This window comes from Lygodium microphyllum, chromosome 9 (assembly GCF_053477565.2).
Source record: "Lygodium microphyllum isolate KBCC chromosome 9, Lygodium_microphyllum_v1.1.10, whole genome shotgun sequence".
NCBI classification, from domain to species: Eukaryota; Viridiplantae; Streptophyta; class Polypodiopsida; order Schizaeales; family Lygodiaceae; genus Lygodium; species Lygodium microphyllum.
In genome coordinates this window covers 134522486-134533781 of record NC_141143.1, presented here as the reverse complement: position 1 = coordinate 134533781, position 11296 = coordinate 134522486, and positions in this window count along the sequence as shown.

Here is an 11296-nt window from a genome sequence, read left to right as displayed (position 1 = left end):
GATGCTGCAGAGATCCAGATGCAATGAGCCCACAGTCGACTCGGGATACAGGTGTTACTCCTCGCTCTCATGGTGGTTCGAGAGAGCGTGGCTCACGTGGTTGCTATGAAGGTACGGACGCAATGTCTCCTTTTTTTTGTTCTACTGGAGTTGTGTCACCTCCAAGATTTTTCACACATGTGGAGACGTCTACTCCAGTTACTCCGGCTTTTTTTCAGCCGTCCGCAGGTGGAACCTCTATGGGTGCTACTCTGAGAGATACTACCCTGGTAGGTACACCAGATGTATAGGGGTCTCTTGGATATGCCCAAGAGCGTGGTCGCAGGTGGGAGAGGACCCATCTTAGGCATACCCCAGAGGGGCATGCATACCTTGTAGATGATAGGTCAGAAGCCATCATCATGAATGATGAGGGGAGGAGGGTGATGGCTCACATGAGCGAGTTGTGCCAACAAGTTTTTCAGCACAACATCTTGGATCATTGGAAGAACATACCAGAGGGGAGCAAGGACTACATAGTAGCATCCTTGCATGATTTCTTTCCAATATCATCCGTAATAGATAGGTTTTCTACGGGCTAGATGATGGAGTGCATGCATGCATACATGTCACACAGACGATCGGACGCACGTAATGCACTCAAGAGTGGGGCTTCAAAGCTCGAGTGGCTAGACGTAGACGATTGGCGCCGATTCAAGGAGGAGACTATAAATTCTCTAGGACATTGGAGACATCAGTGCGAGGCGGCAAGGGTAAGACTAGAGGCCGGAGTGGTCCATCATCTTAGGAGTGGCGGCTATAGGACATATGTGGAGGACTTTGTAAGTTTCATTAGTGTTGAGATGACAAGCTCAACACATGTGGACATTGATGATGGACCGCCTGGTTAGATGGGTCCACACGTCTACACTTAGCACGTTGGTGGTCATTATGTCTCTCACATGGCCACTGACTCATTACTTATTATATTCAGGTTGTTACACCTATTTACAGCTGGCATAGTTATAGCGCCAGTCGACTAGTGTAGTCGGTTATGCATTGTTTGACTTAGTAGGCCACTTTCCTTTTATGTTGTATCTTATCTATACTTTGTGTACATTGTGAAGTGTGTGAAAGAAGAAGAAGAAATCAGCAAGAAAACGTTTTGGCCTCCATCTCTCTTCTTGTCTCTTGAGTGAGCTTCTCCTTGTGCATTCTGTGTGTGTTCGGCGCAACATCTTGAGCAACCCCCTCCACCACGCAATTCTTGACATGGTATCAGAGCCGCACCACTGAGAGAGGCTGATTTCGAAGGTTAAAGCAAAGGGGAAGAAGCAAGGTTCGAGCAAGCAAGCCACGGGTAAGAAGCTCTCCCATCCTTCCACTCTTTCTCTTGGATAGTGCTTGTGGAGGCACCGGAAGCACGGTAGAGCAAAAATCTCAGATTGCAGTGAGATTTGGTGTGCGCGAAGAGCACTGTATATTCTGCAGATAGGCCCTTTAGGGCTCTACCGCAGTTATTTTGGGCATTTGAGGCCGTTTCAGGGCCCGTTTTAGAGCCGCAAGTTGCGGACAACAGTTTCAGGGTACACTGTGACTTCAGCTGTATCGACCGACAGTGGGTGCGCAGGTTACAGATTTCAGATCTGTAAGATTAAAGGTGTTTACCAGTGAGTAAACACGAGGTTTATCTGCAAACAGGTTGCAGATTGCATGTATTGTTGAGCAGGCAGTGAAAAAGGCTGTCTAGTGTATTACTGTGCACTACAGGTTGAGGATTGCAGAAGATTTGCTTGCTATTTGGTATTATTCTTGTGATAATGGCAGAGAATAGTGGAAGCCCCATCATTGAGAAGCTTGACAAGAACAACTACCCTTCATGGAAGTTCCGTGTCACGAACTTTCTTATTGGAAAAGGCCTCTACGAGTTCGTTTCAGGTGAAGAAAAGGAGCCGGAGGTGAGTGATCCTCCAACTGGAGAAGAGATAAAGGCACGAAAGGAATGGAATGCAAAAGACAAGAAGGTCATGTATTGGTTGTCTGTAGTAATTGACAATAATATGTTGGGACACATTAGAAATGCAGAGAATGCATATGCAGCTTGGACCATACTTGAAAGTATGTTTTCTATAAATACAAAGGCACGAAAGATTCAACTCAAGCAAGAGTTGAATACATTGAAGAAAGGGAAGATGTCTATCAATGAGTATGAATTGAAGGTAAGGAGCATTGCAGATGCATTGGCAGCGATTGATGCAATGCCCGATGATGATGATTTGGTGTCGTCTACCTTGGGTGGACTTAACAATGAAAAGGCTTGGAAGTCTTCTGTAACTTCCGTATATGTCAGAAAGCCATTTCCAGATTTTGATGAGTTGGTCTCTCTAATGATCACTGAAGAAATCAACATGCAGAGTGAGACATCTGAAAGAAGTGGTAAACAGGTCCAGGATTTCTACTCCAGTTCAGGAAGGGGACGTGGTAGGTTCTCTTCAAGAGGCCGTGGTACAGGACGTGGTAGTGACAACCAGCAAAACAGATTGAATCAGCAATTTGGCGATATGCAGGTTTCAGGAGGTCGTGGTAACTTTAGAGGCAGGGGGAGCTTTAGAGGAAGAGGTGGATGGCAGAACAGAGGTTCTAACAACTCTGGTATTGTGTGCCACTACTGTGGCAAAACAGGTCATATTGCAGCCCAATGTTATGCCAAGAGAGATGATATCCGCAGTGGTAAGTTGCAGCAAGGAAACTATGCATCGTCTTCACGACAGAATGAAGACAAAAATGAACGTCTATTTGTTATGCAGCATATGTTGAATGCTGTTATAGGAAAGGGAACACATGAAGATGTTTGGTATGTCGATTCAGGTGCATCCAATCATATGACTAGCCATGCAGAATGGTTTGGAGAGATGCAGGATTTGCAGAATGCAGGTTATGTGCAGACGGGTGATGACTCATGCCACCCAATTTCACACATTGGAAAAGTTCCCTTGTCCTTGCATGATGGTAAGACAAAGAGTCTTTCAGATGTATTACATGTGCCATCTATTACAAAGAATTTGGTGTCAGTCGGTCAAATGGTAGAGCAAGGGCTGCAAGTCAGATTTAATGCAAAGGGCTGCTTTGTAGAAGATTTCAATGACAAGTGCAGGTTGGTAGCAAAGGGAAGTAGAGTTGGACGTATGTTCACTCTAGATGCTGGAATTCCTACTATGAATGCTGCTATGTATGCCAAAGGAAAAGGTGTTGTTGCAGACATTGAAATTTGGCACAAACGCATTGGACATGCAAATGTACAAAGGCTGAAACTAATGTAGTCCAAAGGGTTGGTTACAGGTTTGCCTACATTTAGAGTTGCAGAATTTCAAAAGGTATGTGAAGCATGTCAGTTTGGTAAGCAGTCAAGGCAACCTTTTTCACACGATAGAGATGTAAGCAGAAATATTCTTGATGTTGTACATACAGACATTTGGGGGCCTACACAAAATGTATCTCTTGGAGGCAGTTCATACTTTGTCACATTCATTGATGATTGTTCTAGAAAGCTGTGGGTATATTTTATGAAGGAAAAGAGTGAAGCATTTGAGCACTTTAGAACTTTCAAGGCTGCAGTTGAAAGAGAAACAGGCTTGAAAGTAAAGTGCCTGAGGTCAGATGGAGGGGGAGAGTACCTCTCAAATGAGTTCAGTGATTTTCTGAAGTCTCATGGGATAAAGAGACAGTTCACATGCAGGTATACCCCACAGCAAAATGGGGTTGCAGAAAGGAAAAACAGGAATATTGCAGAAGTTGCACGCGCCTTGATGGCTGAAAAGAATATGCCTAAGCATTTTTGGTCTGAGGCTGTTCATACTGCTGTTTATTTTATGAATAGAACTCCCACAGCTGCAGTTCATGGTATGACCCCCAAAGAATGTTTTACAGGTAAGAAACCTGATGTTTCACACTTGAAAGTATTTGGCTGCATTGCGTATGTTCATGTGCTAGATGAGTTGCGGAAGAAACTAGATCCAAAGGCTGAAAAGTGTGTCTTTATTGGATACTCTTTAGAGCAGAAAGGGTATCGCTGTTACAACCCTATCACATGTAAGTTCAGAGTGAGCAGGGATGTCATCTTTGATGAAATGAGCAGCTGGTATGCATCTAGTGGTGATGCATTGGATGTTGATGATGATCATGACACTCATGTGCAGGCTGAAAAGCAAGAATCACGGACTCTTAGTGGACCAGAGACATCATCTAGTAGTCCTTGGTCTGGGAGACTAAGGAGTACCTCTACATCTTCAGGTGCATCTAGTAGCACTACAGGTAAAGACAAAGGAAAGAATAAAGTGTCAGAAGGCATTGATGCAGTTCTTGATGGAGACTCCAGTGGCTCAGAGAGCTTAGGTGATGAGCTTGGCATTCCTTCAGTGAGAACTCCAGGTGTGCAGAGAGCACGCGCTGATGCAAAGACTCCATTGAGTGATCCAGTGGTACGCAGGTCTAGTAGGGTGAGATACCCTGTTAAAAGATTTGGTTTCGAAGGTTATGCAGCTCACCATTATGCTTATATGGTGAAACTAGTTGAGGATGTTGAGCCTACATGTTTTGAGGAGGCTATTGGTCATGCTCATTGGGATGCAGCGATGGATGAGGAGATGTCTGCATTAGAGGCCAATAAGACTTGGGATCTAGTATCATTGCCAAAGGGAAAGAAAGCTATTGGATGTAAATGGGTTTATAAGATTAAGCACAACGCAGATGATTCTATTAGCAGGTACAAAGCTAGGCTGGTTGCAAAAGGCTATGCCCAGACATATGGCATAGATTATGATGAAACCTTTAGTCCAGTTGCTAGGATGGCAACTGTCAGATGTGTGATTGCTTTGGCAGCAGCCAAAGGTTGGAGGTTGCAGCAAATGGATGTAAAGAATGCTTTCTTACATGGTGATTTGCAGGAAGAAGTGTATATGGATCAGCCAGCAGGTTATGAAGATTTAGAGCATCCCACGTATGTGTGCAGGTTGAAGAAGGCACTCTATGGGCTCAAGCAAGCACCTAGAGCATGGTCTGACAAGATTAGAGAGTATCTTGTCAATATTGGTTTTTATGTTTCTGATGCTGATCACTCACTTTATGTGAGAAAAGGAGATGTAGGTTTGGTCATCATAGTCATCTATGTGGATGACTTGATTATTACAGGTGATAATGATAGTGGGATTGCTGAAGTCAAGGGTTGTTTGAAGATGAAGTTTGAGATGAAGGATCTAGGTGAGCTAAGGTACTTCCTTGGCATTGAGGTGATCAGATGTGATGATGGTATATGGCTGTCCCAAAGACAGTATGGCTTGGATATGTTGTCCAAGTATGGTATGACAGTATGCAAACCACTCTCAGTCCCGTTGGAGCAGAATATAAAGCTGAGTGCTGATGTTGGGGGTGAGATAGAAGACCCTACTATGTTTAGGAGAATAGTGGGGAGTTTGATCTACATGACCATTACAAGGCCAGACTTGAGCTATGCTGTTGGTCTTGTGAATCAATTTATGCAAGTACCTAGAAAACCACACTTGGATGCAGTGAGACGCATATTGAGATATGTCAAGTCCACATTACATTATGGACTTTTCTATGAGGCAGGTACAGATGTAAATGTGTTTGGATACACAGATGCAGATTGGGCTGGTAGTATGTCGGATAGAAGATCTACCAGCGGATACATGTTCTCTCTTGGTAGTGCAGCAGTTGCTTGGAGCAGCAAAAAGCAATCTACAGTTGCTTTGTCGAGTACAGAGGCTGAGTATAGAGGTGCTGCTGTTGCAGCATGTGAGGTAGTATGGCTGCAAAAGTTATTGGCTGATTTGGATGTGCAGGTGGAAGGTCCAGTTGTCATTTATTGTGACAACATGAGCAGTATACAGTTGGCTAGGAACCCTGTGTTCCATGCCAGGACAAAACATATTGAGGTACACTACCACTTTGTGAGAGAGAAGGTACTAGCAGGTGAGATTGACTTGGTGTATGTCAGCACACAGGATCAGATAGCTGACATCTTCACGAAGGCATTGGGTACAGAGAAGCTTCAAAAGTTTGGAAGCTTACTTGGAGTTGCAGAGATGCAGTTGAGCTTGAGGGGGAGTGTTGAGATGACAAGCTCAACACATGTGGACATTGATGATGGACCGCCTGGTTAGATGGGTCCACACGTCTACACTTAGCACGTTGGTGGTCATTATGACTCTCACATGGCCACTGACTCATTACTTATTATATTCAGGTTGTTACACCTATTTACAGCTGGCATAGTTATAGCGCCAGTCGACTAGTGTAGTCGGTTATGCATTGTTTGACTTAGTAGGCCACTTTCCTTTTATGTTGTATCTTATCTATACTTTGTGTACATTGTGAAGTGTGTGAAAGAAGAAGAAGAAATCAGCAAGAAAACGTTTTGGCCTCCATCTCTCTTCTTGTCTCTTGAGTGAGCTTCTCCTTGTGCATTCTGTGTGTGTTCAGCGTAGCATCTTGAGCAACCCCCTCCACCACGCAATTCTTGACAATTAGGAGAAATATGGACTCTCTTTTTTGCCCCTTAAGGATTTTCTCTAACCTCTCTCTCTCTAAAAAGAGATTCCAAAATAATATTAGAATAAGAGATCTTCTACAATCAAGCAAATCTCATATTTGTATTTTCAATAGATTTCACCTATTATTTTATTCTCAAACTATAGGATAAGGTCACTTTTTCTCAAAATCCTCATAACTAAAAAAATATAATTCTATTTTTTGTAAAAACGGAGCCAATCATTAATATATGACTCTTTAATGCCCTCATGACCTTTCAACATGAAAATATATTAGAATCATTCTCATTCTTGCTTTTTAAAAGGGTGGAAGTTAAAAAATGATATAAAATGACGTACACATCATATTTTAAGATTATTTTTTACCAGATACACTTTTTTGACTTGAGATTTTCCTTGTAAATTTTTATTATTTTTGGACAAGTATATGTCCATTTCTGGGCATTTCTTCACTCCCTCTCAAAGCTCTAGTTTTGTTCGAAATTTTGTGTACTCTTCTCCTTCCCTCTAGAATATGGTTTCTTGCATATGAATTCTTCTGAAGCAATACTTAGTACTATCTACAACACTCTCTACCCTACTACAAGCAATCTCAGGAATGGTTTTGATAGCATTTGTTGAAATCAAATAATCTCTATCTACAACACTCTCTACCCTGCTACAAGCAATCTCCCTCCTCAATAATGTACTATAAGATATCTTTCTCTTCAACACTCTATACTGCAAGCGATCAAGTGATAATGGAGGTATCTTTATTTTTTTAATCTCTGTGATGTTATTATTCTTCATACTTGTTGTTTAATCCTTAAGTGTCAATCCATAAAGCGAGAGAGAGAGAGAGAGAGAGAGAGAGAGAGAGAGAGAGAGAGAGAGAGAGAGAGAGAGAGAGAGAGAGAGGGAGGGGGAGAAGGGAGGGAGGGAAGAGAGAGGACTGTGTGAGATGAACTAGAAAAATAAGTGATAGAGTGACAAAGAGTAAATTAGGGTAGAAGATAAGATGATGTTATTGTTCTCCACTAGCCAAGCTTCTGTATAAATGTGTTTAAATATCTTTGATCAATTCTTCTTGAGAGAGAGAGAGAGAGAGAGAGAGAGAGAGAGAGAGAGAGAGAGAATATTTTGGATAGAACAGAAGATAAGATTGGATGCTGATTAGAGGTAGATTAAAAGATAAGATTACAGGCAGATTAGGGTTTGATTAGGGTCTATCATGACTAAAATCAAGAGAAAGAGACAAGATCCAACTGGGTAAAAAAGAACACAGATATAGTGAATCAAAGAGGTGTAATTGTGTGATTTGAGCCAATCCAGAATTAGTTGCATGCTGCTGGATTGATGTTGACATGTTGCTCCCAGATACTTAGACATTATTGCTATTGATTAGAAAATTGGCATCGACTCCTTAGCTTACTATTAATTAAAGGGGTGTAATTGTGTAATGTTAAAATTGGAATATATTTTTCTTTACAGGATGTAGGTGTAGGACATACCAAGAGAAAGAGAGATATTCACTTTCAATTGGAGGATGATTATGCAACAATGTTCAAAAGAACTCCAAAAAGGGATGATGCAATAAGATATAGGATGCAACAAGAAAGAAATGCAGGGGAAAAAAATGTGGACCTTTGGGTTTATGGGTGCATTTATCCACCCGATTTAGTCACTTAAAGGCCACCACAATTTGAAGGGCTTACATCATTTTTAAAGTTTGTTTGTGAAGGAAATGAAGGATTGTATGGATACACATGCAGACTTGTCACATAAGGATTAGAAGGGGTTCATCAAGCCTTGACAAATATACAGACAAGATTACAAGGGAATATGCACTCTTTGATGGAAAATAATAGATTATTGGCTGAGAAGGATAGGGAGAACCAGAGCCTACAACAAGCAATGTCTGTCATTGAAGATGCTATGTAGGCTACACACGTGCAAAATATGGAGTTACAGTCTAAAGTTATGGACTTGGAGAAGGAGAATCAAAACATAAAGAGGAAGCTCACAAAAACTTTGGAGATTGGGCCCACTTTAAAAACCAAAGAAGCACGTCAACGCATCCGATTAATTAAACCAATTCACCAATTAACCAAAGGAAGTGGACAATATCATAGACAAATATATGCTTAATCTACTACCATGAGAAATGTGTTCCCTCATGTAGAGAATGATATGATTGCCAAAGTCCTAAGCAAGGGTATGGTAAAAAATACATTGGAAAATCGTAAATTCAGGGACATTGTAGATGGTATCGCAAGTGGACATATTAGGGATATGAGCAACTTGTTTAATGCTACAGATGCTTAGGGGTTATGTGACAAGGTGGCCATGAGTTCTGAGTCATATAGTATGCTCTATCAACAATTTGATACAAGATTTAAGTAAGTCTTCAAAACTAAGCAAGTAATGCCTTTGCCAAAACCATTTCACGTAAAGAAGACTCGAAAACAACTAAATGAGAAAGTTTTAGAACTAATTAGTGAGCCAACACATCTCGAAAATACACACATATTGAAGTATGGTTCCAAAGAAGTTTCATTTGTATTGAATGCATCCAACAACTTTGTATTGGATATATGTAGGGTTCAGATTACTTTGGTCAAGTTCTACAATATGTCTATGGAAGAATGTAGAGGCAAGCTTAAGTTTGTCCTCAAACTTGATGAGAGTGAGATTATTAAGGGGCAAAAACTTGAATGTGTGAGTATAACACTTATGAATCGAGCATTGGATCCCAACATTGATGAAAACCATCCTTTATACTTCAGTGTACAATCAGAAAATGAAATATGGTGGCTTGCAGCATTTGAAGTACCAAAGGAGGACCATGAAGTATTTAAAGTTTTTTTTAACCTCACTAATATACCCAGTGTTATTCAACAGCAAAATAATGGAGCAATTTTACACATCAAGGGGTTTGGAGACTATCAAGTTGAATGGCATCTTGCAGATGATTTAAAAACATTGAAGTGTATGTTTGGTTTATCAAATGTAGCGAATGCAAAATTTTCGTGCATATACTGCATACAAACTAGGAAGAAAGGAAAAGATGGAAAGAAAGAATGGCTTGCCAAGGCAGGACAAGAAGTGCTCCAACACGTGATCAAAAAGTCATGAGAAATGGAATGCTAGTTCTAGTGGATCCAAACTGGTGCCCTATTTTGGAAATACCACTAACAAGGGTTCAATTTTGCACATTGCATTGTTTGGTTAGAATAATTGAGAAGCTAGTATATGAATATAGATGCAGCTTGTGTCAGAAGCTGATGCTACATGCAAGAAGGTAGAACAAGTCCTCTCTGAAGTTGGATTGCAAGGGGGCCAAGTAGAAATAAAAAAGGACGAGAAAAAATCGAGAAAGAGTGGAAATATCCCTTGTAAACCATGCTTTGGTGGACCCAAGGCTAGGAAGTTTATATCTCCACCTCGAGATGAGGAAGGCAATATACTTGTAAAACAACTAGAGAAGTATGATGCATGGAAAAAGTTGCACCTTGCTGTTCCAGATTGGAGCAATGGGGGACGAACAAGGATTGCTAAGGCAAAAGTGTGGATACACCTAGATAGATTAGTAGCTCTCTTACAAAAGTTGAGGTTTGGGGATGGTGATGCCAATACATTTAAAGAGACAGTTGCTAAATTTTATAAGTCCATAGTGGAGGCATGGACTACAAATAGTATAACACACTACATGGTCAGTATTGTCACCATTACAAAACAAGATCATCATTTGGATTTATTTTGTGTTTCTAATATCTCTTATTGTGCAGCATATACTTGAAGCACATGGTCCATACTTTGCAGATCAAGGAAGTTTGGCAGTATGGTCAACTCAAGGCATGGAATGATCTCATTGGCAAGCTCGCTGTGCTTTTCAAAAGGCAACTGATCATGGAGGTGGCATCAATGATTCCAATTCTATGAGGCAATTATTACAATGGTGGTATAGGAGACTAGAGATACGATACGAGGAAAAAGAAAAGAAGTCCAAAACCTCTCAAGCAGAATTTATAAGTAGGGCAATATATGAAGTGAGAAAAGCAAGATATGAAATTAGCACAGCTAGACAACGCCACGTAGAATGGTTGGCAACCCAAGAGAGAGATGGCAAGAAATGGAGACCTAGATAAAGATAATACTTTTGATGCATCTAGAGTCCACGAGAGAGCATAGGTACCCAGGATATGACACATCAATACTCCTATCTTTAACATGAGATGTCTTGCAAATTTTGTTTAAAATTTCAAAGGTTTGTCACTATGTTTTTCAAAGTCGATTTCGAACTATGTTTTTTAATTTTAAAGTTCATTTATACTACAATAAGTTTAAAAGTTTCGTACTTAAGTCAAGTCTCTTCTTTCATTTCTCCCCATTACTCTTCACTCTACCCTCCACCTTTCTATCCTTCATTATCACAGCCATGGCATGTTCCAAGCTTCCTATCAAGAAGGCACCTGCAAGGGCAAGAGCTCAACACTCTTTTGAATTTAGTGAGCGTACTGTGAGTGACAAAGGCCCCTTGGTGGCCGACAACGGTGGCCCTACTACAGCTAATAATGGTGGTGCTACTATGTCCACCAATGATGGCCCTAGTGTGGTCAATAATGATGGTTCGCCATTGTCCACAAATGGTGGTCCACGTGCTCCAATTGCTCCACCTCCCACTACTGCTCCAGCTGGTAATACATGTCCTCTAACACATAAGAAAAAAAGATGGAGACTAGCATAGCTGCACTATATGAGATAAGGAAATT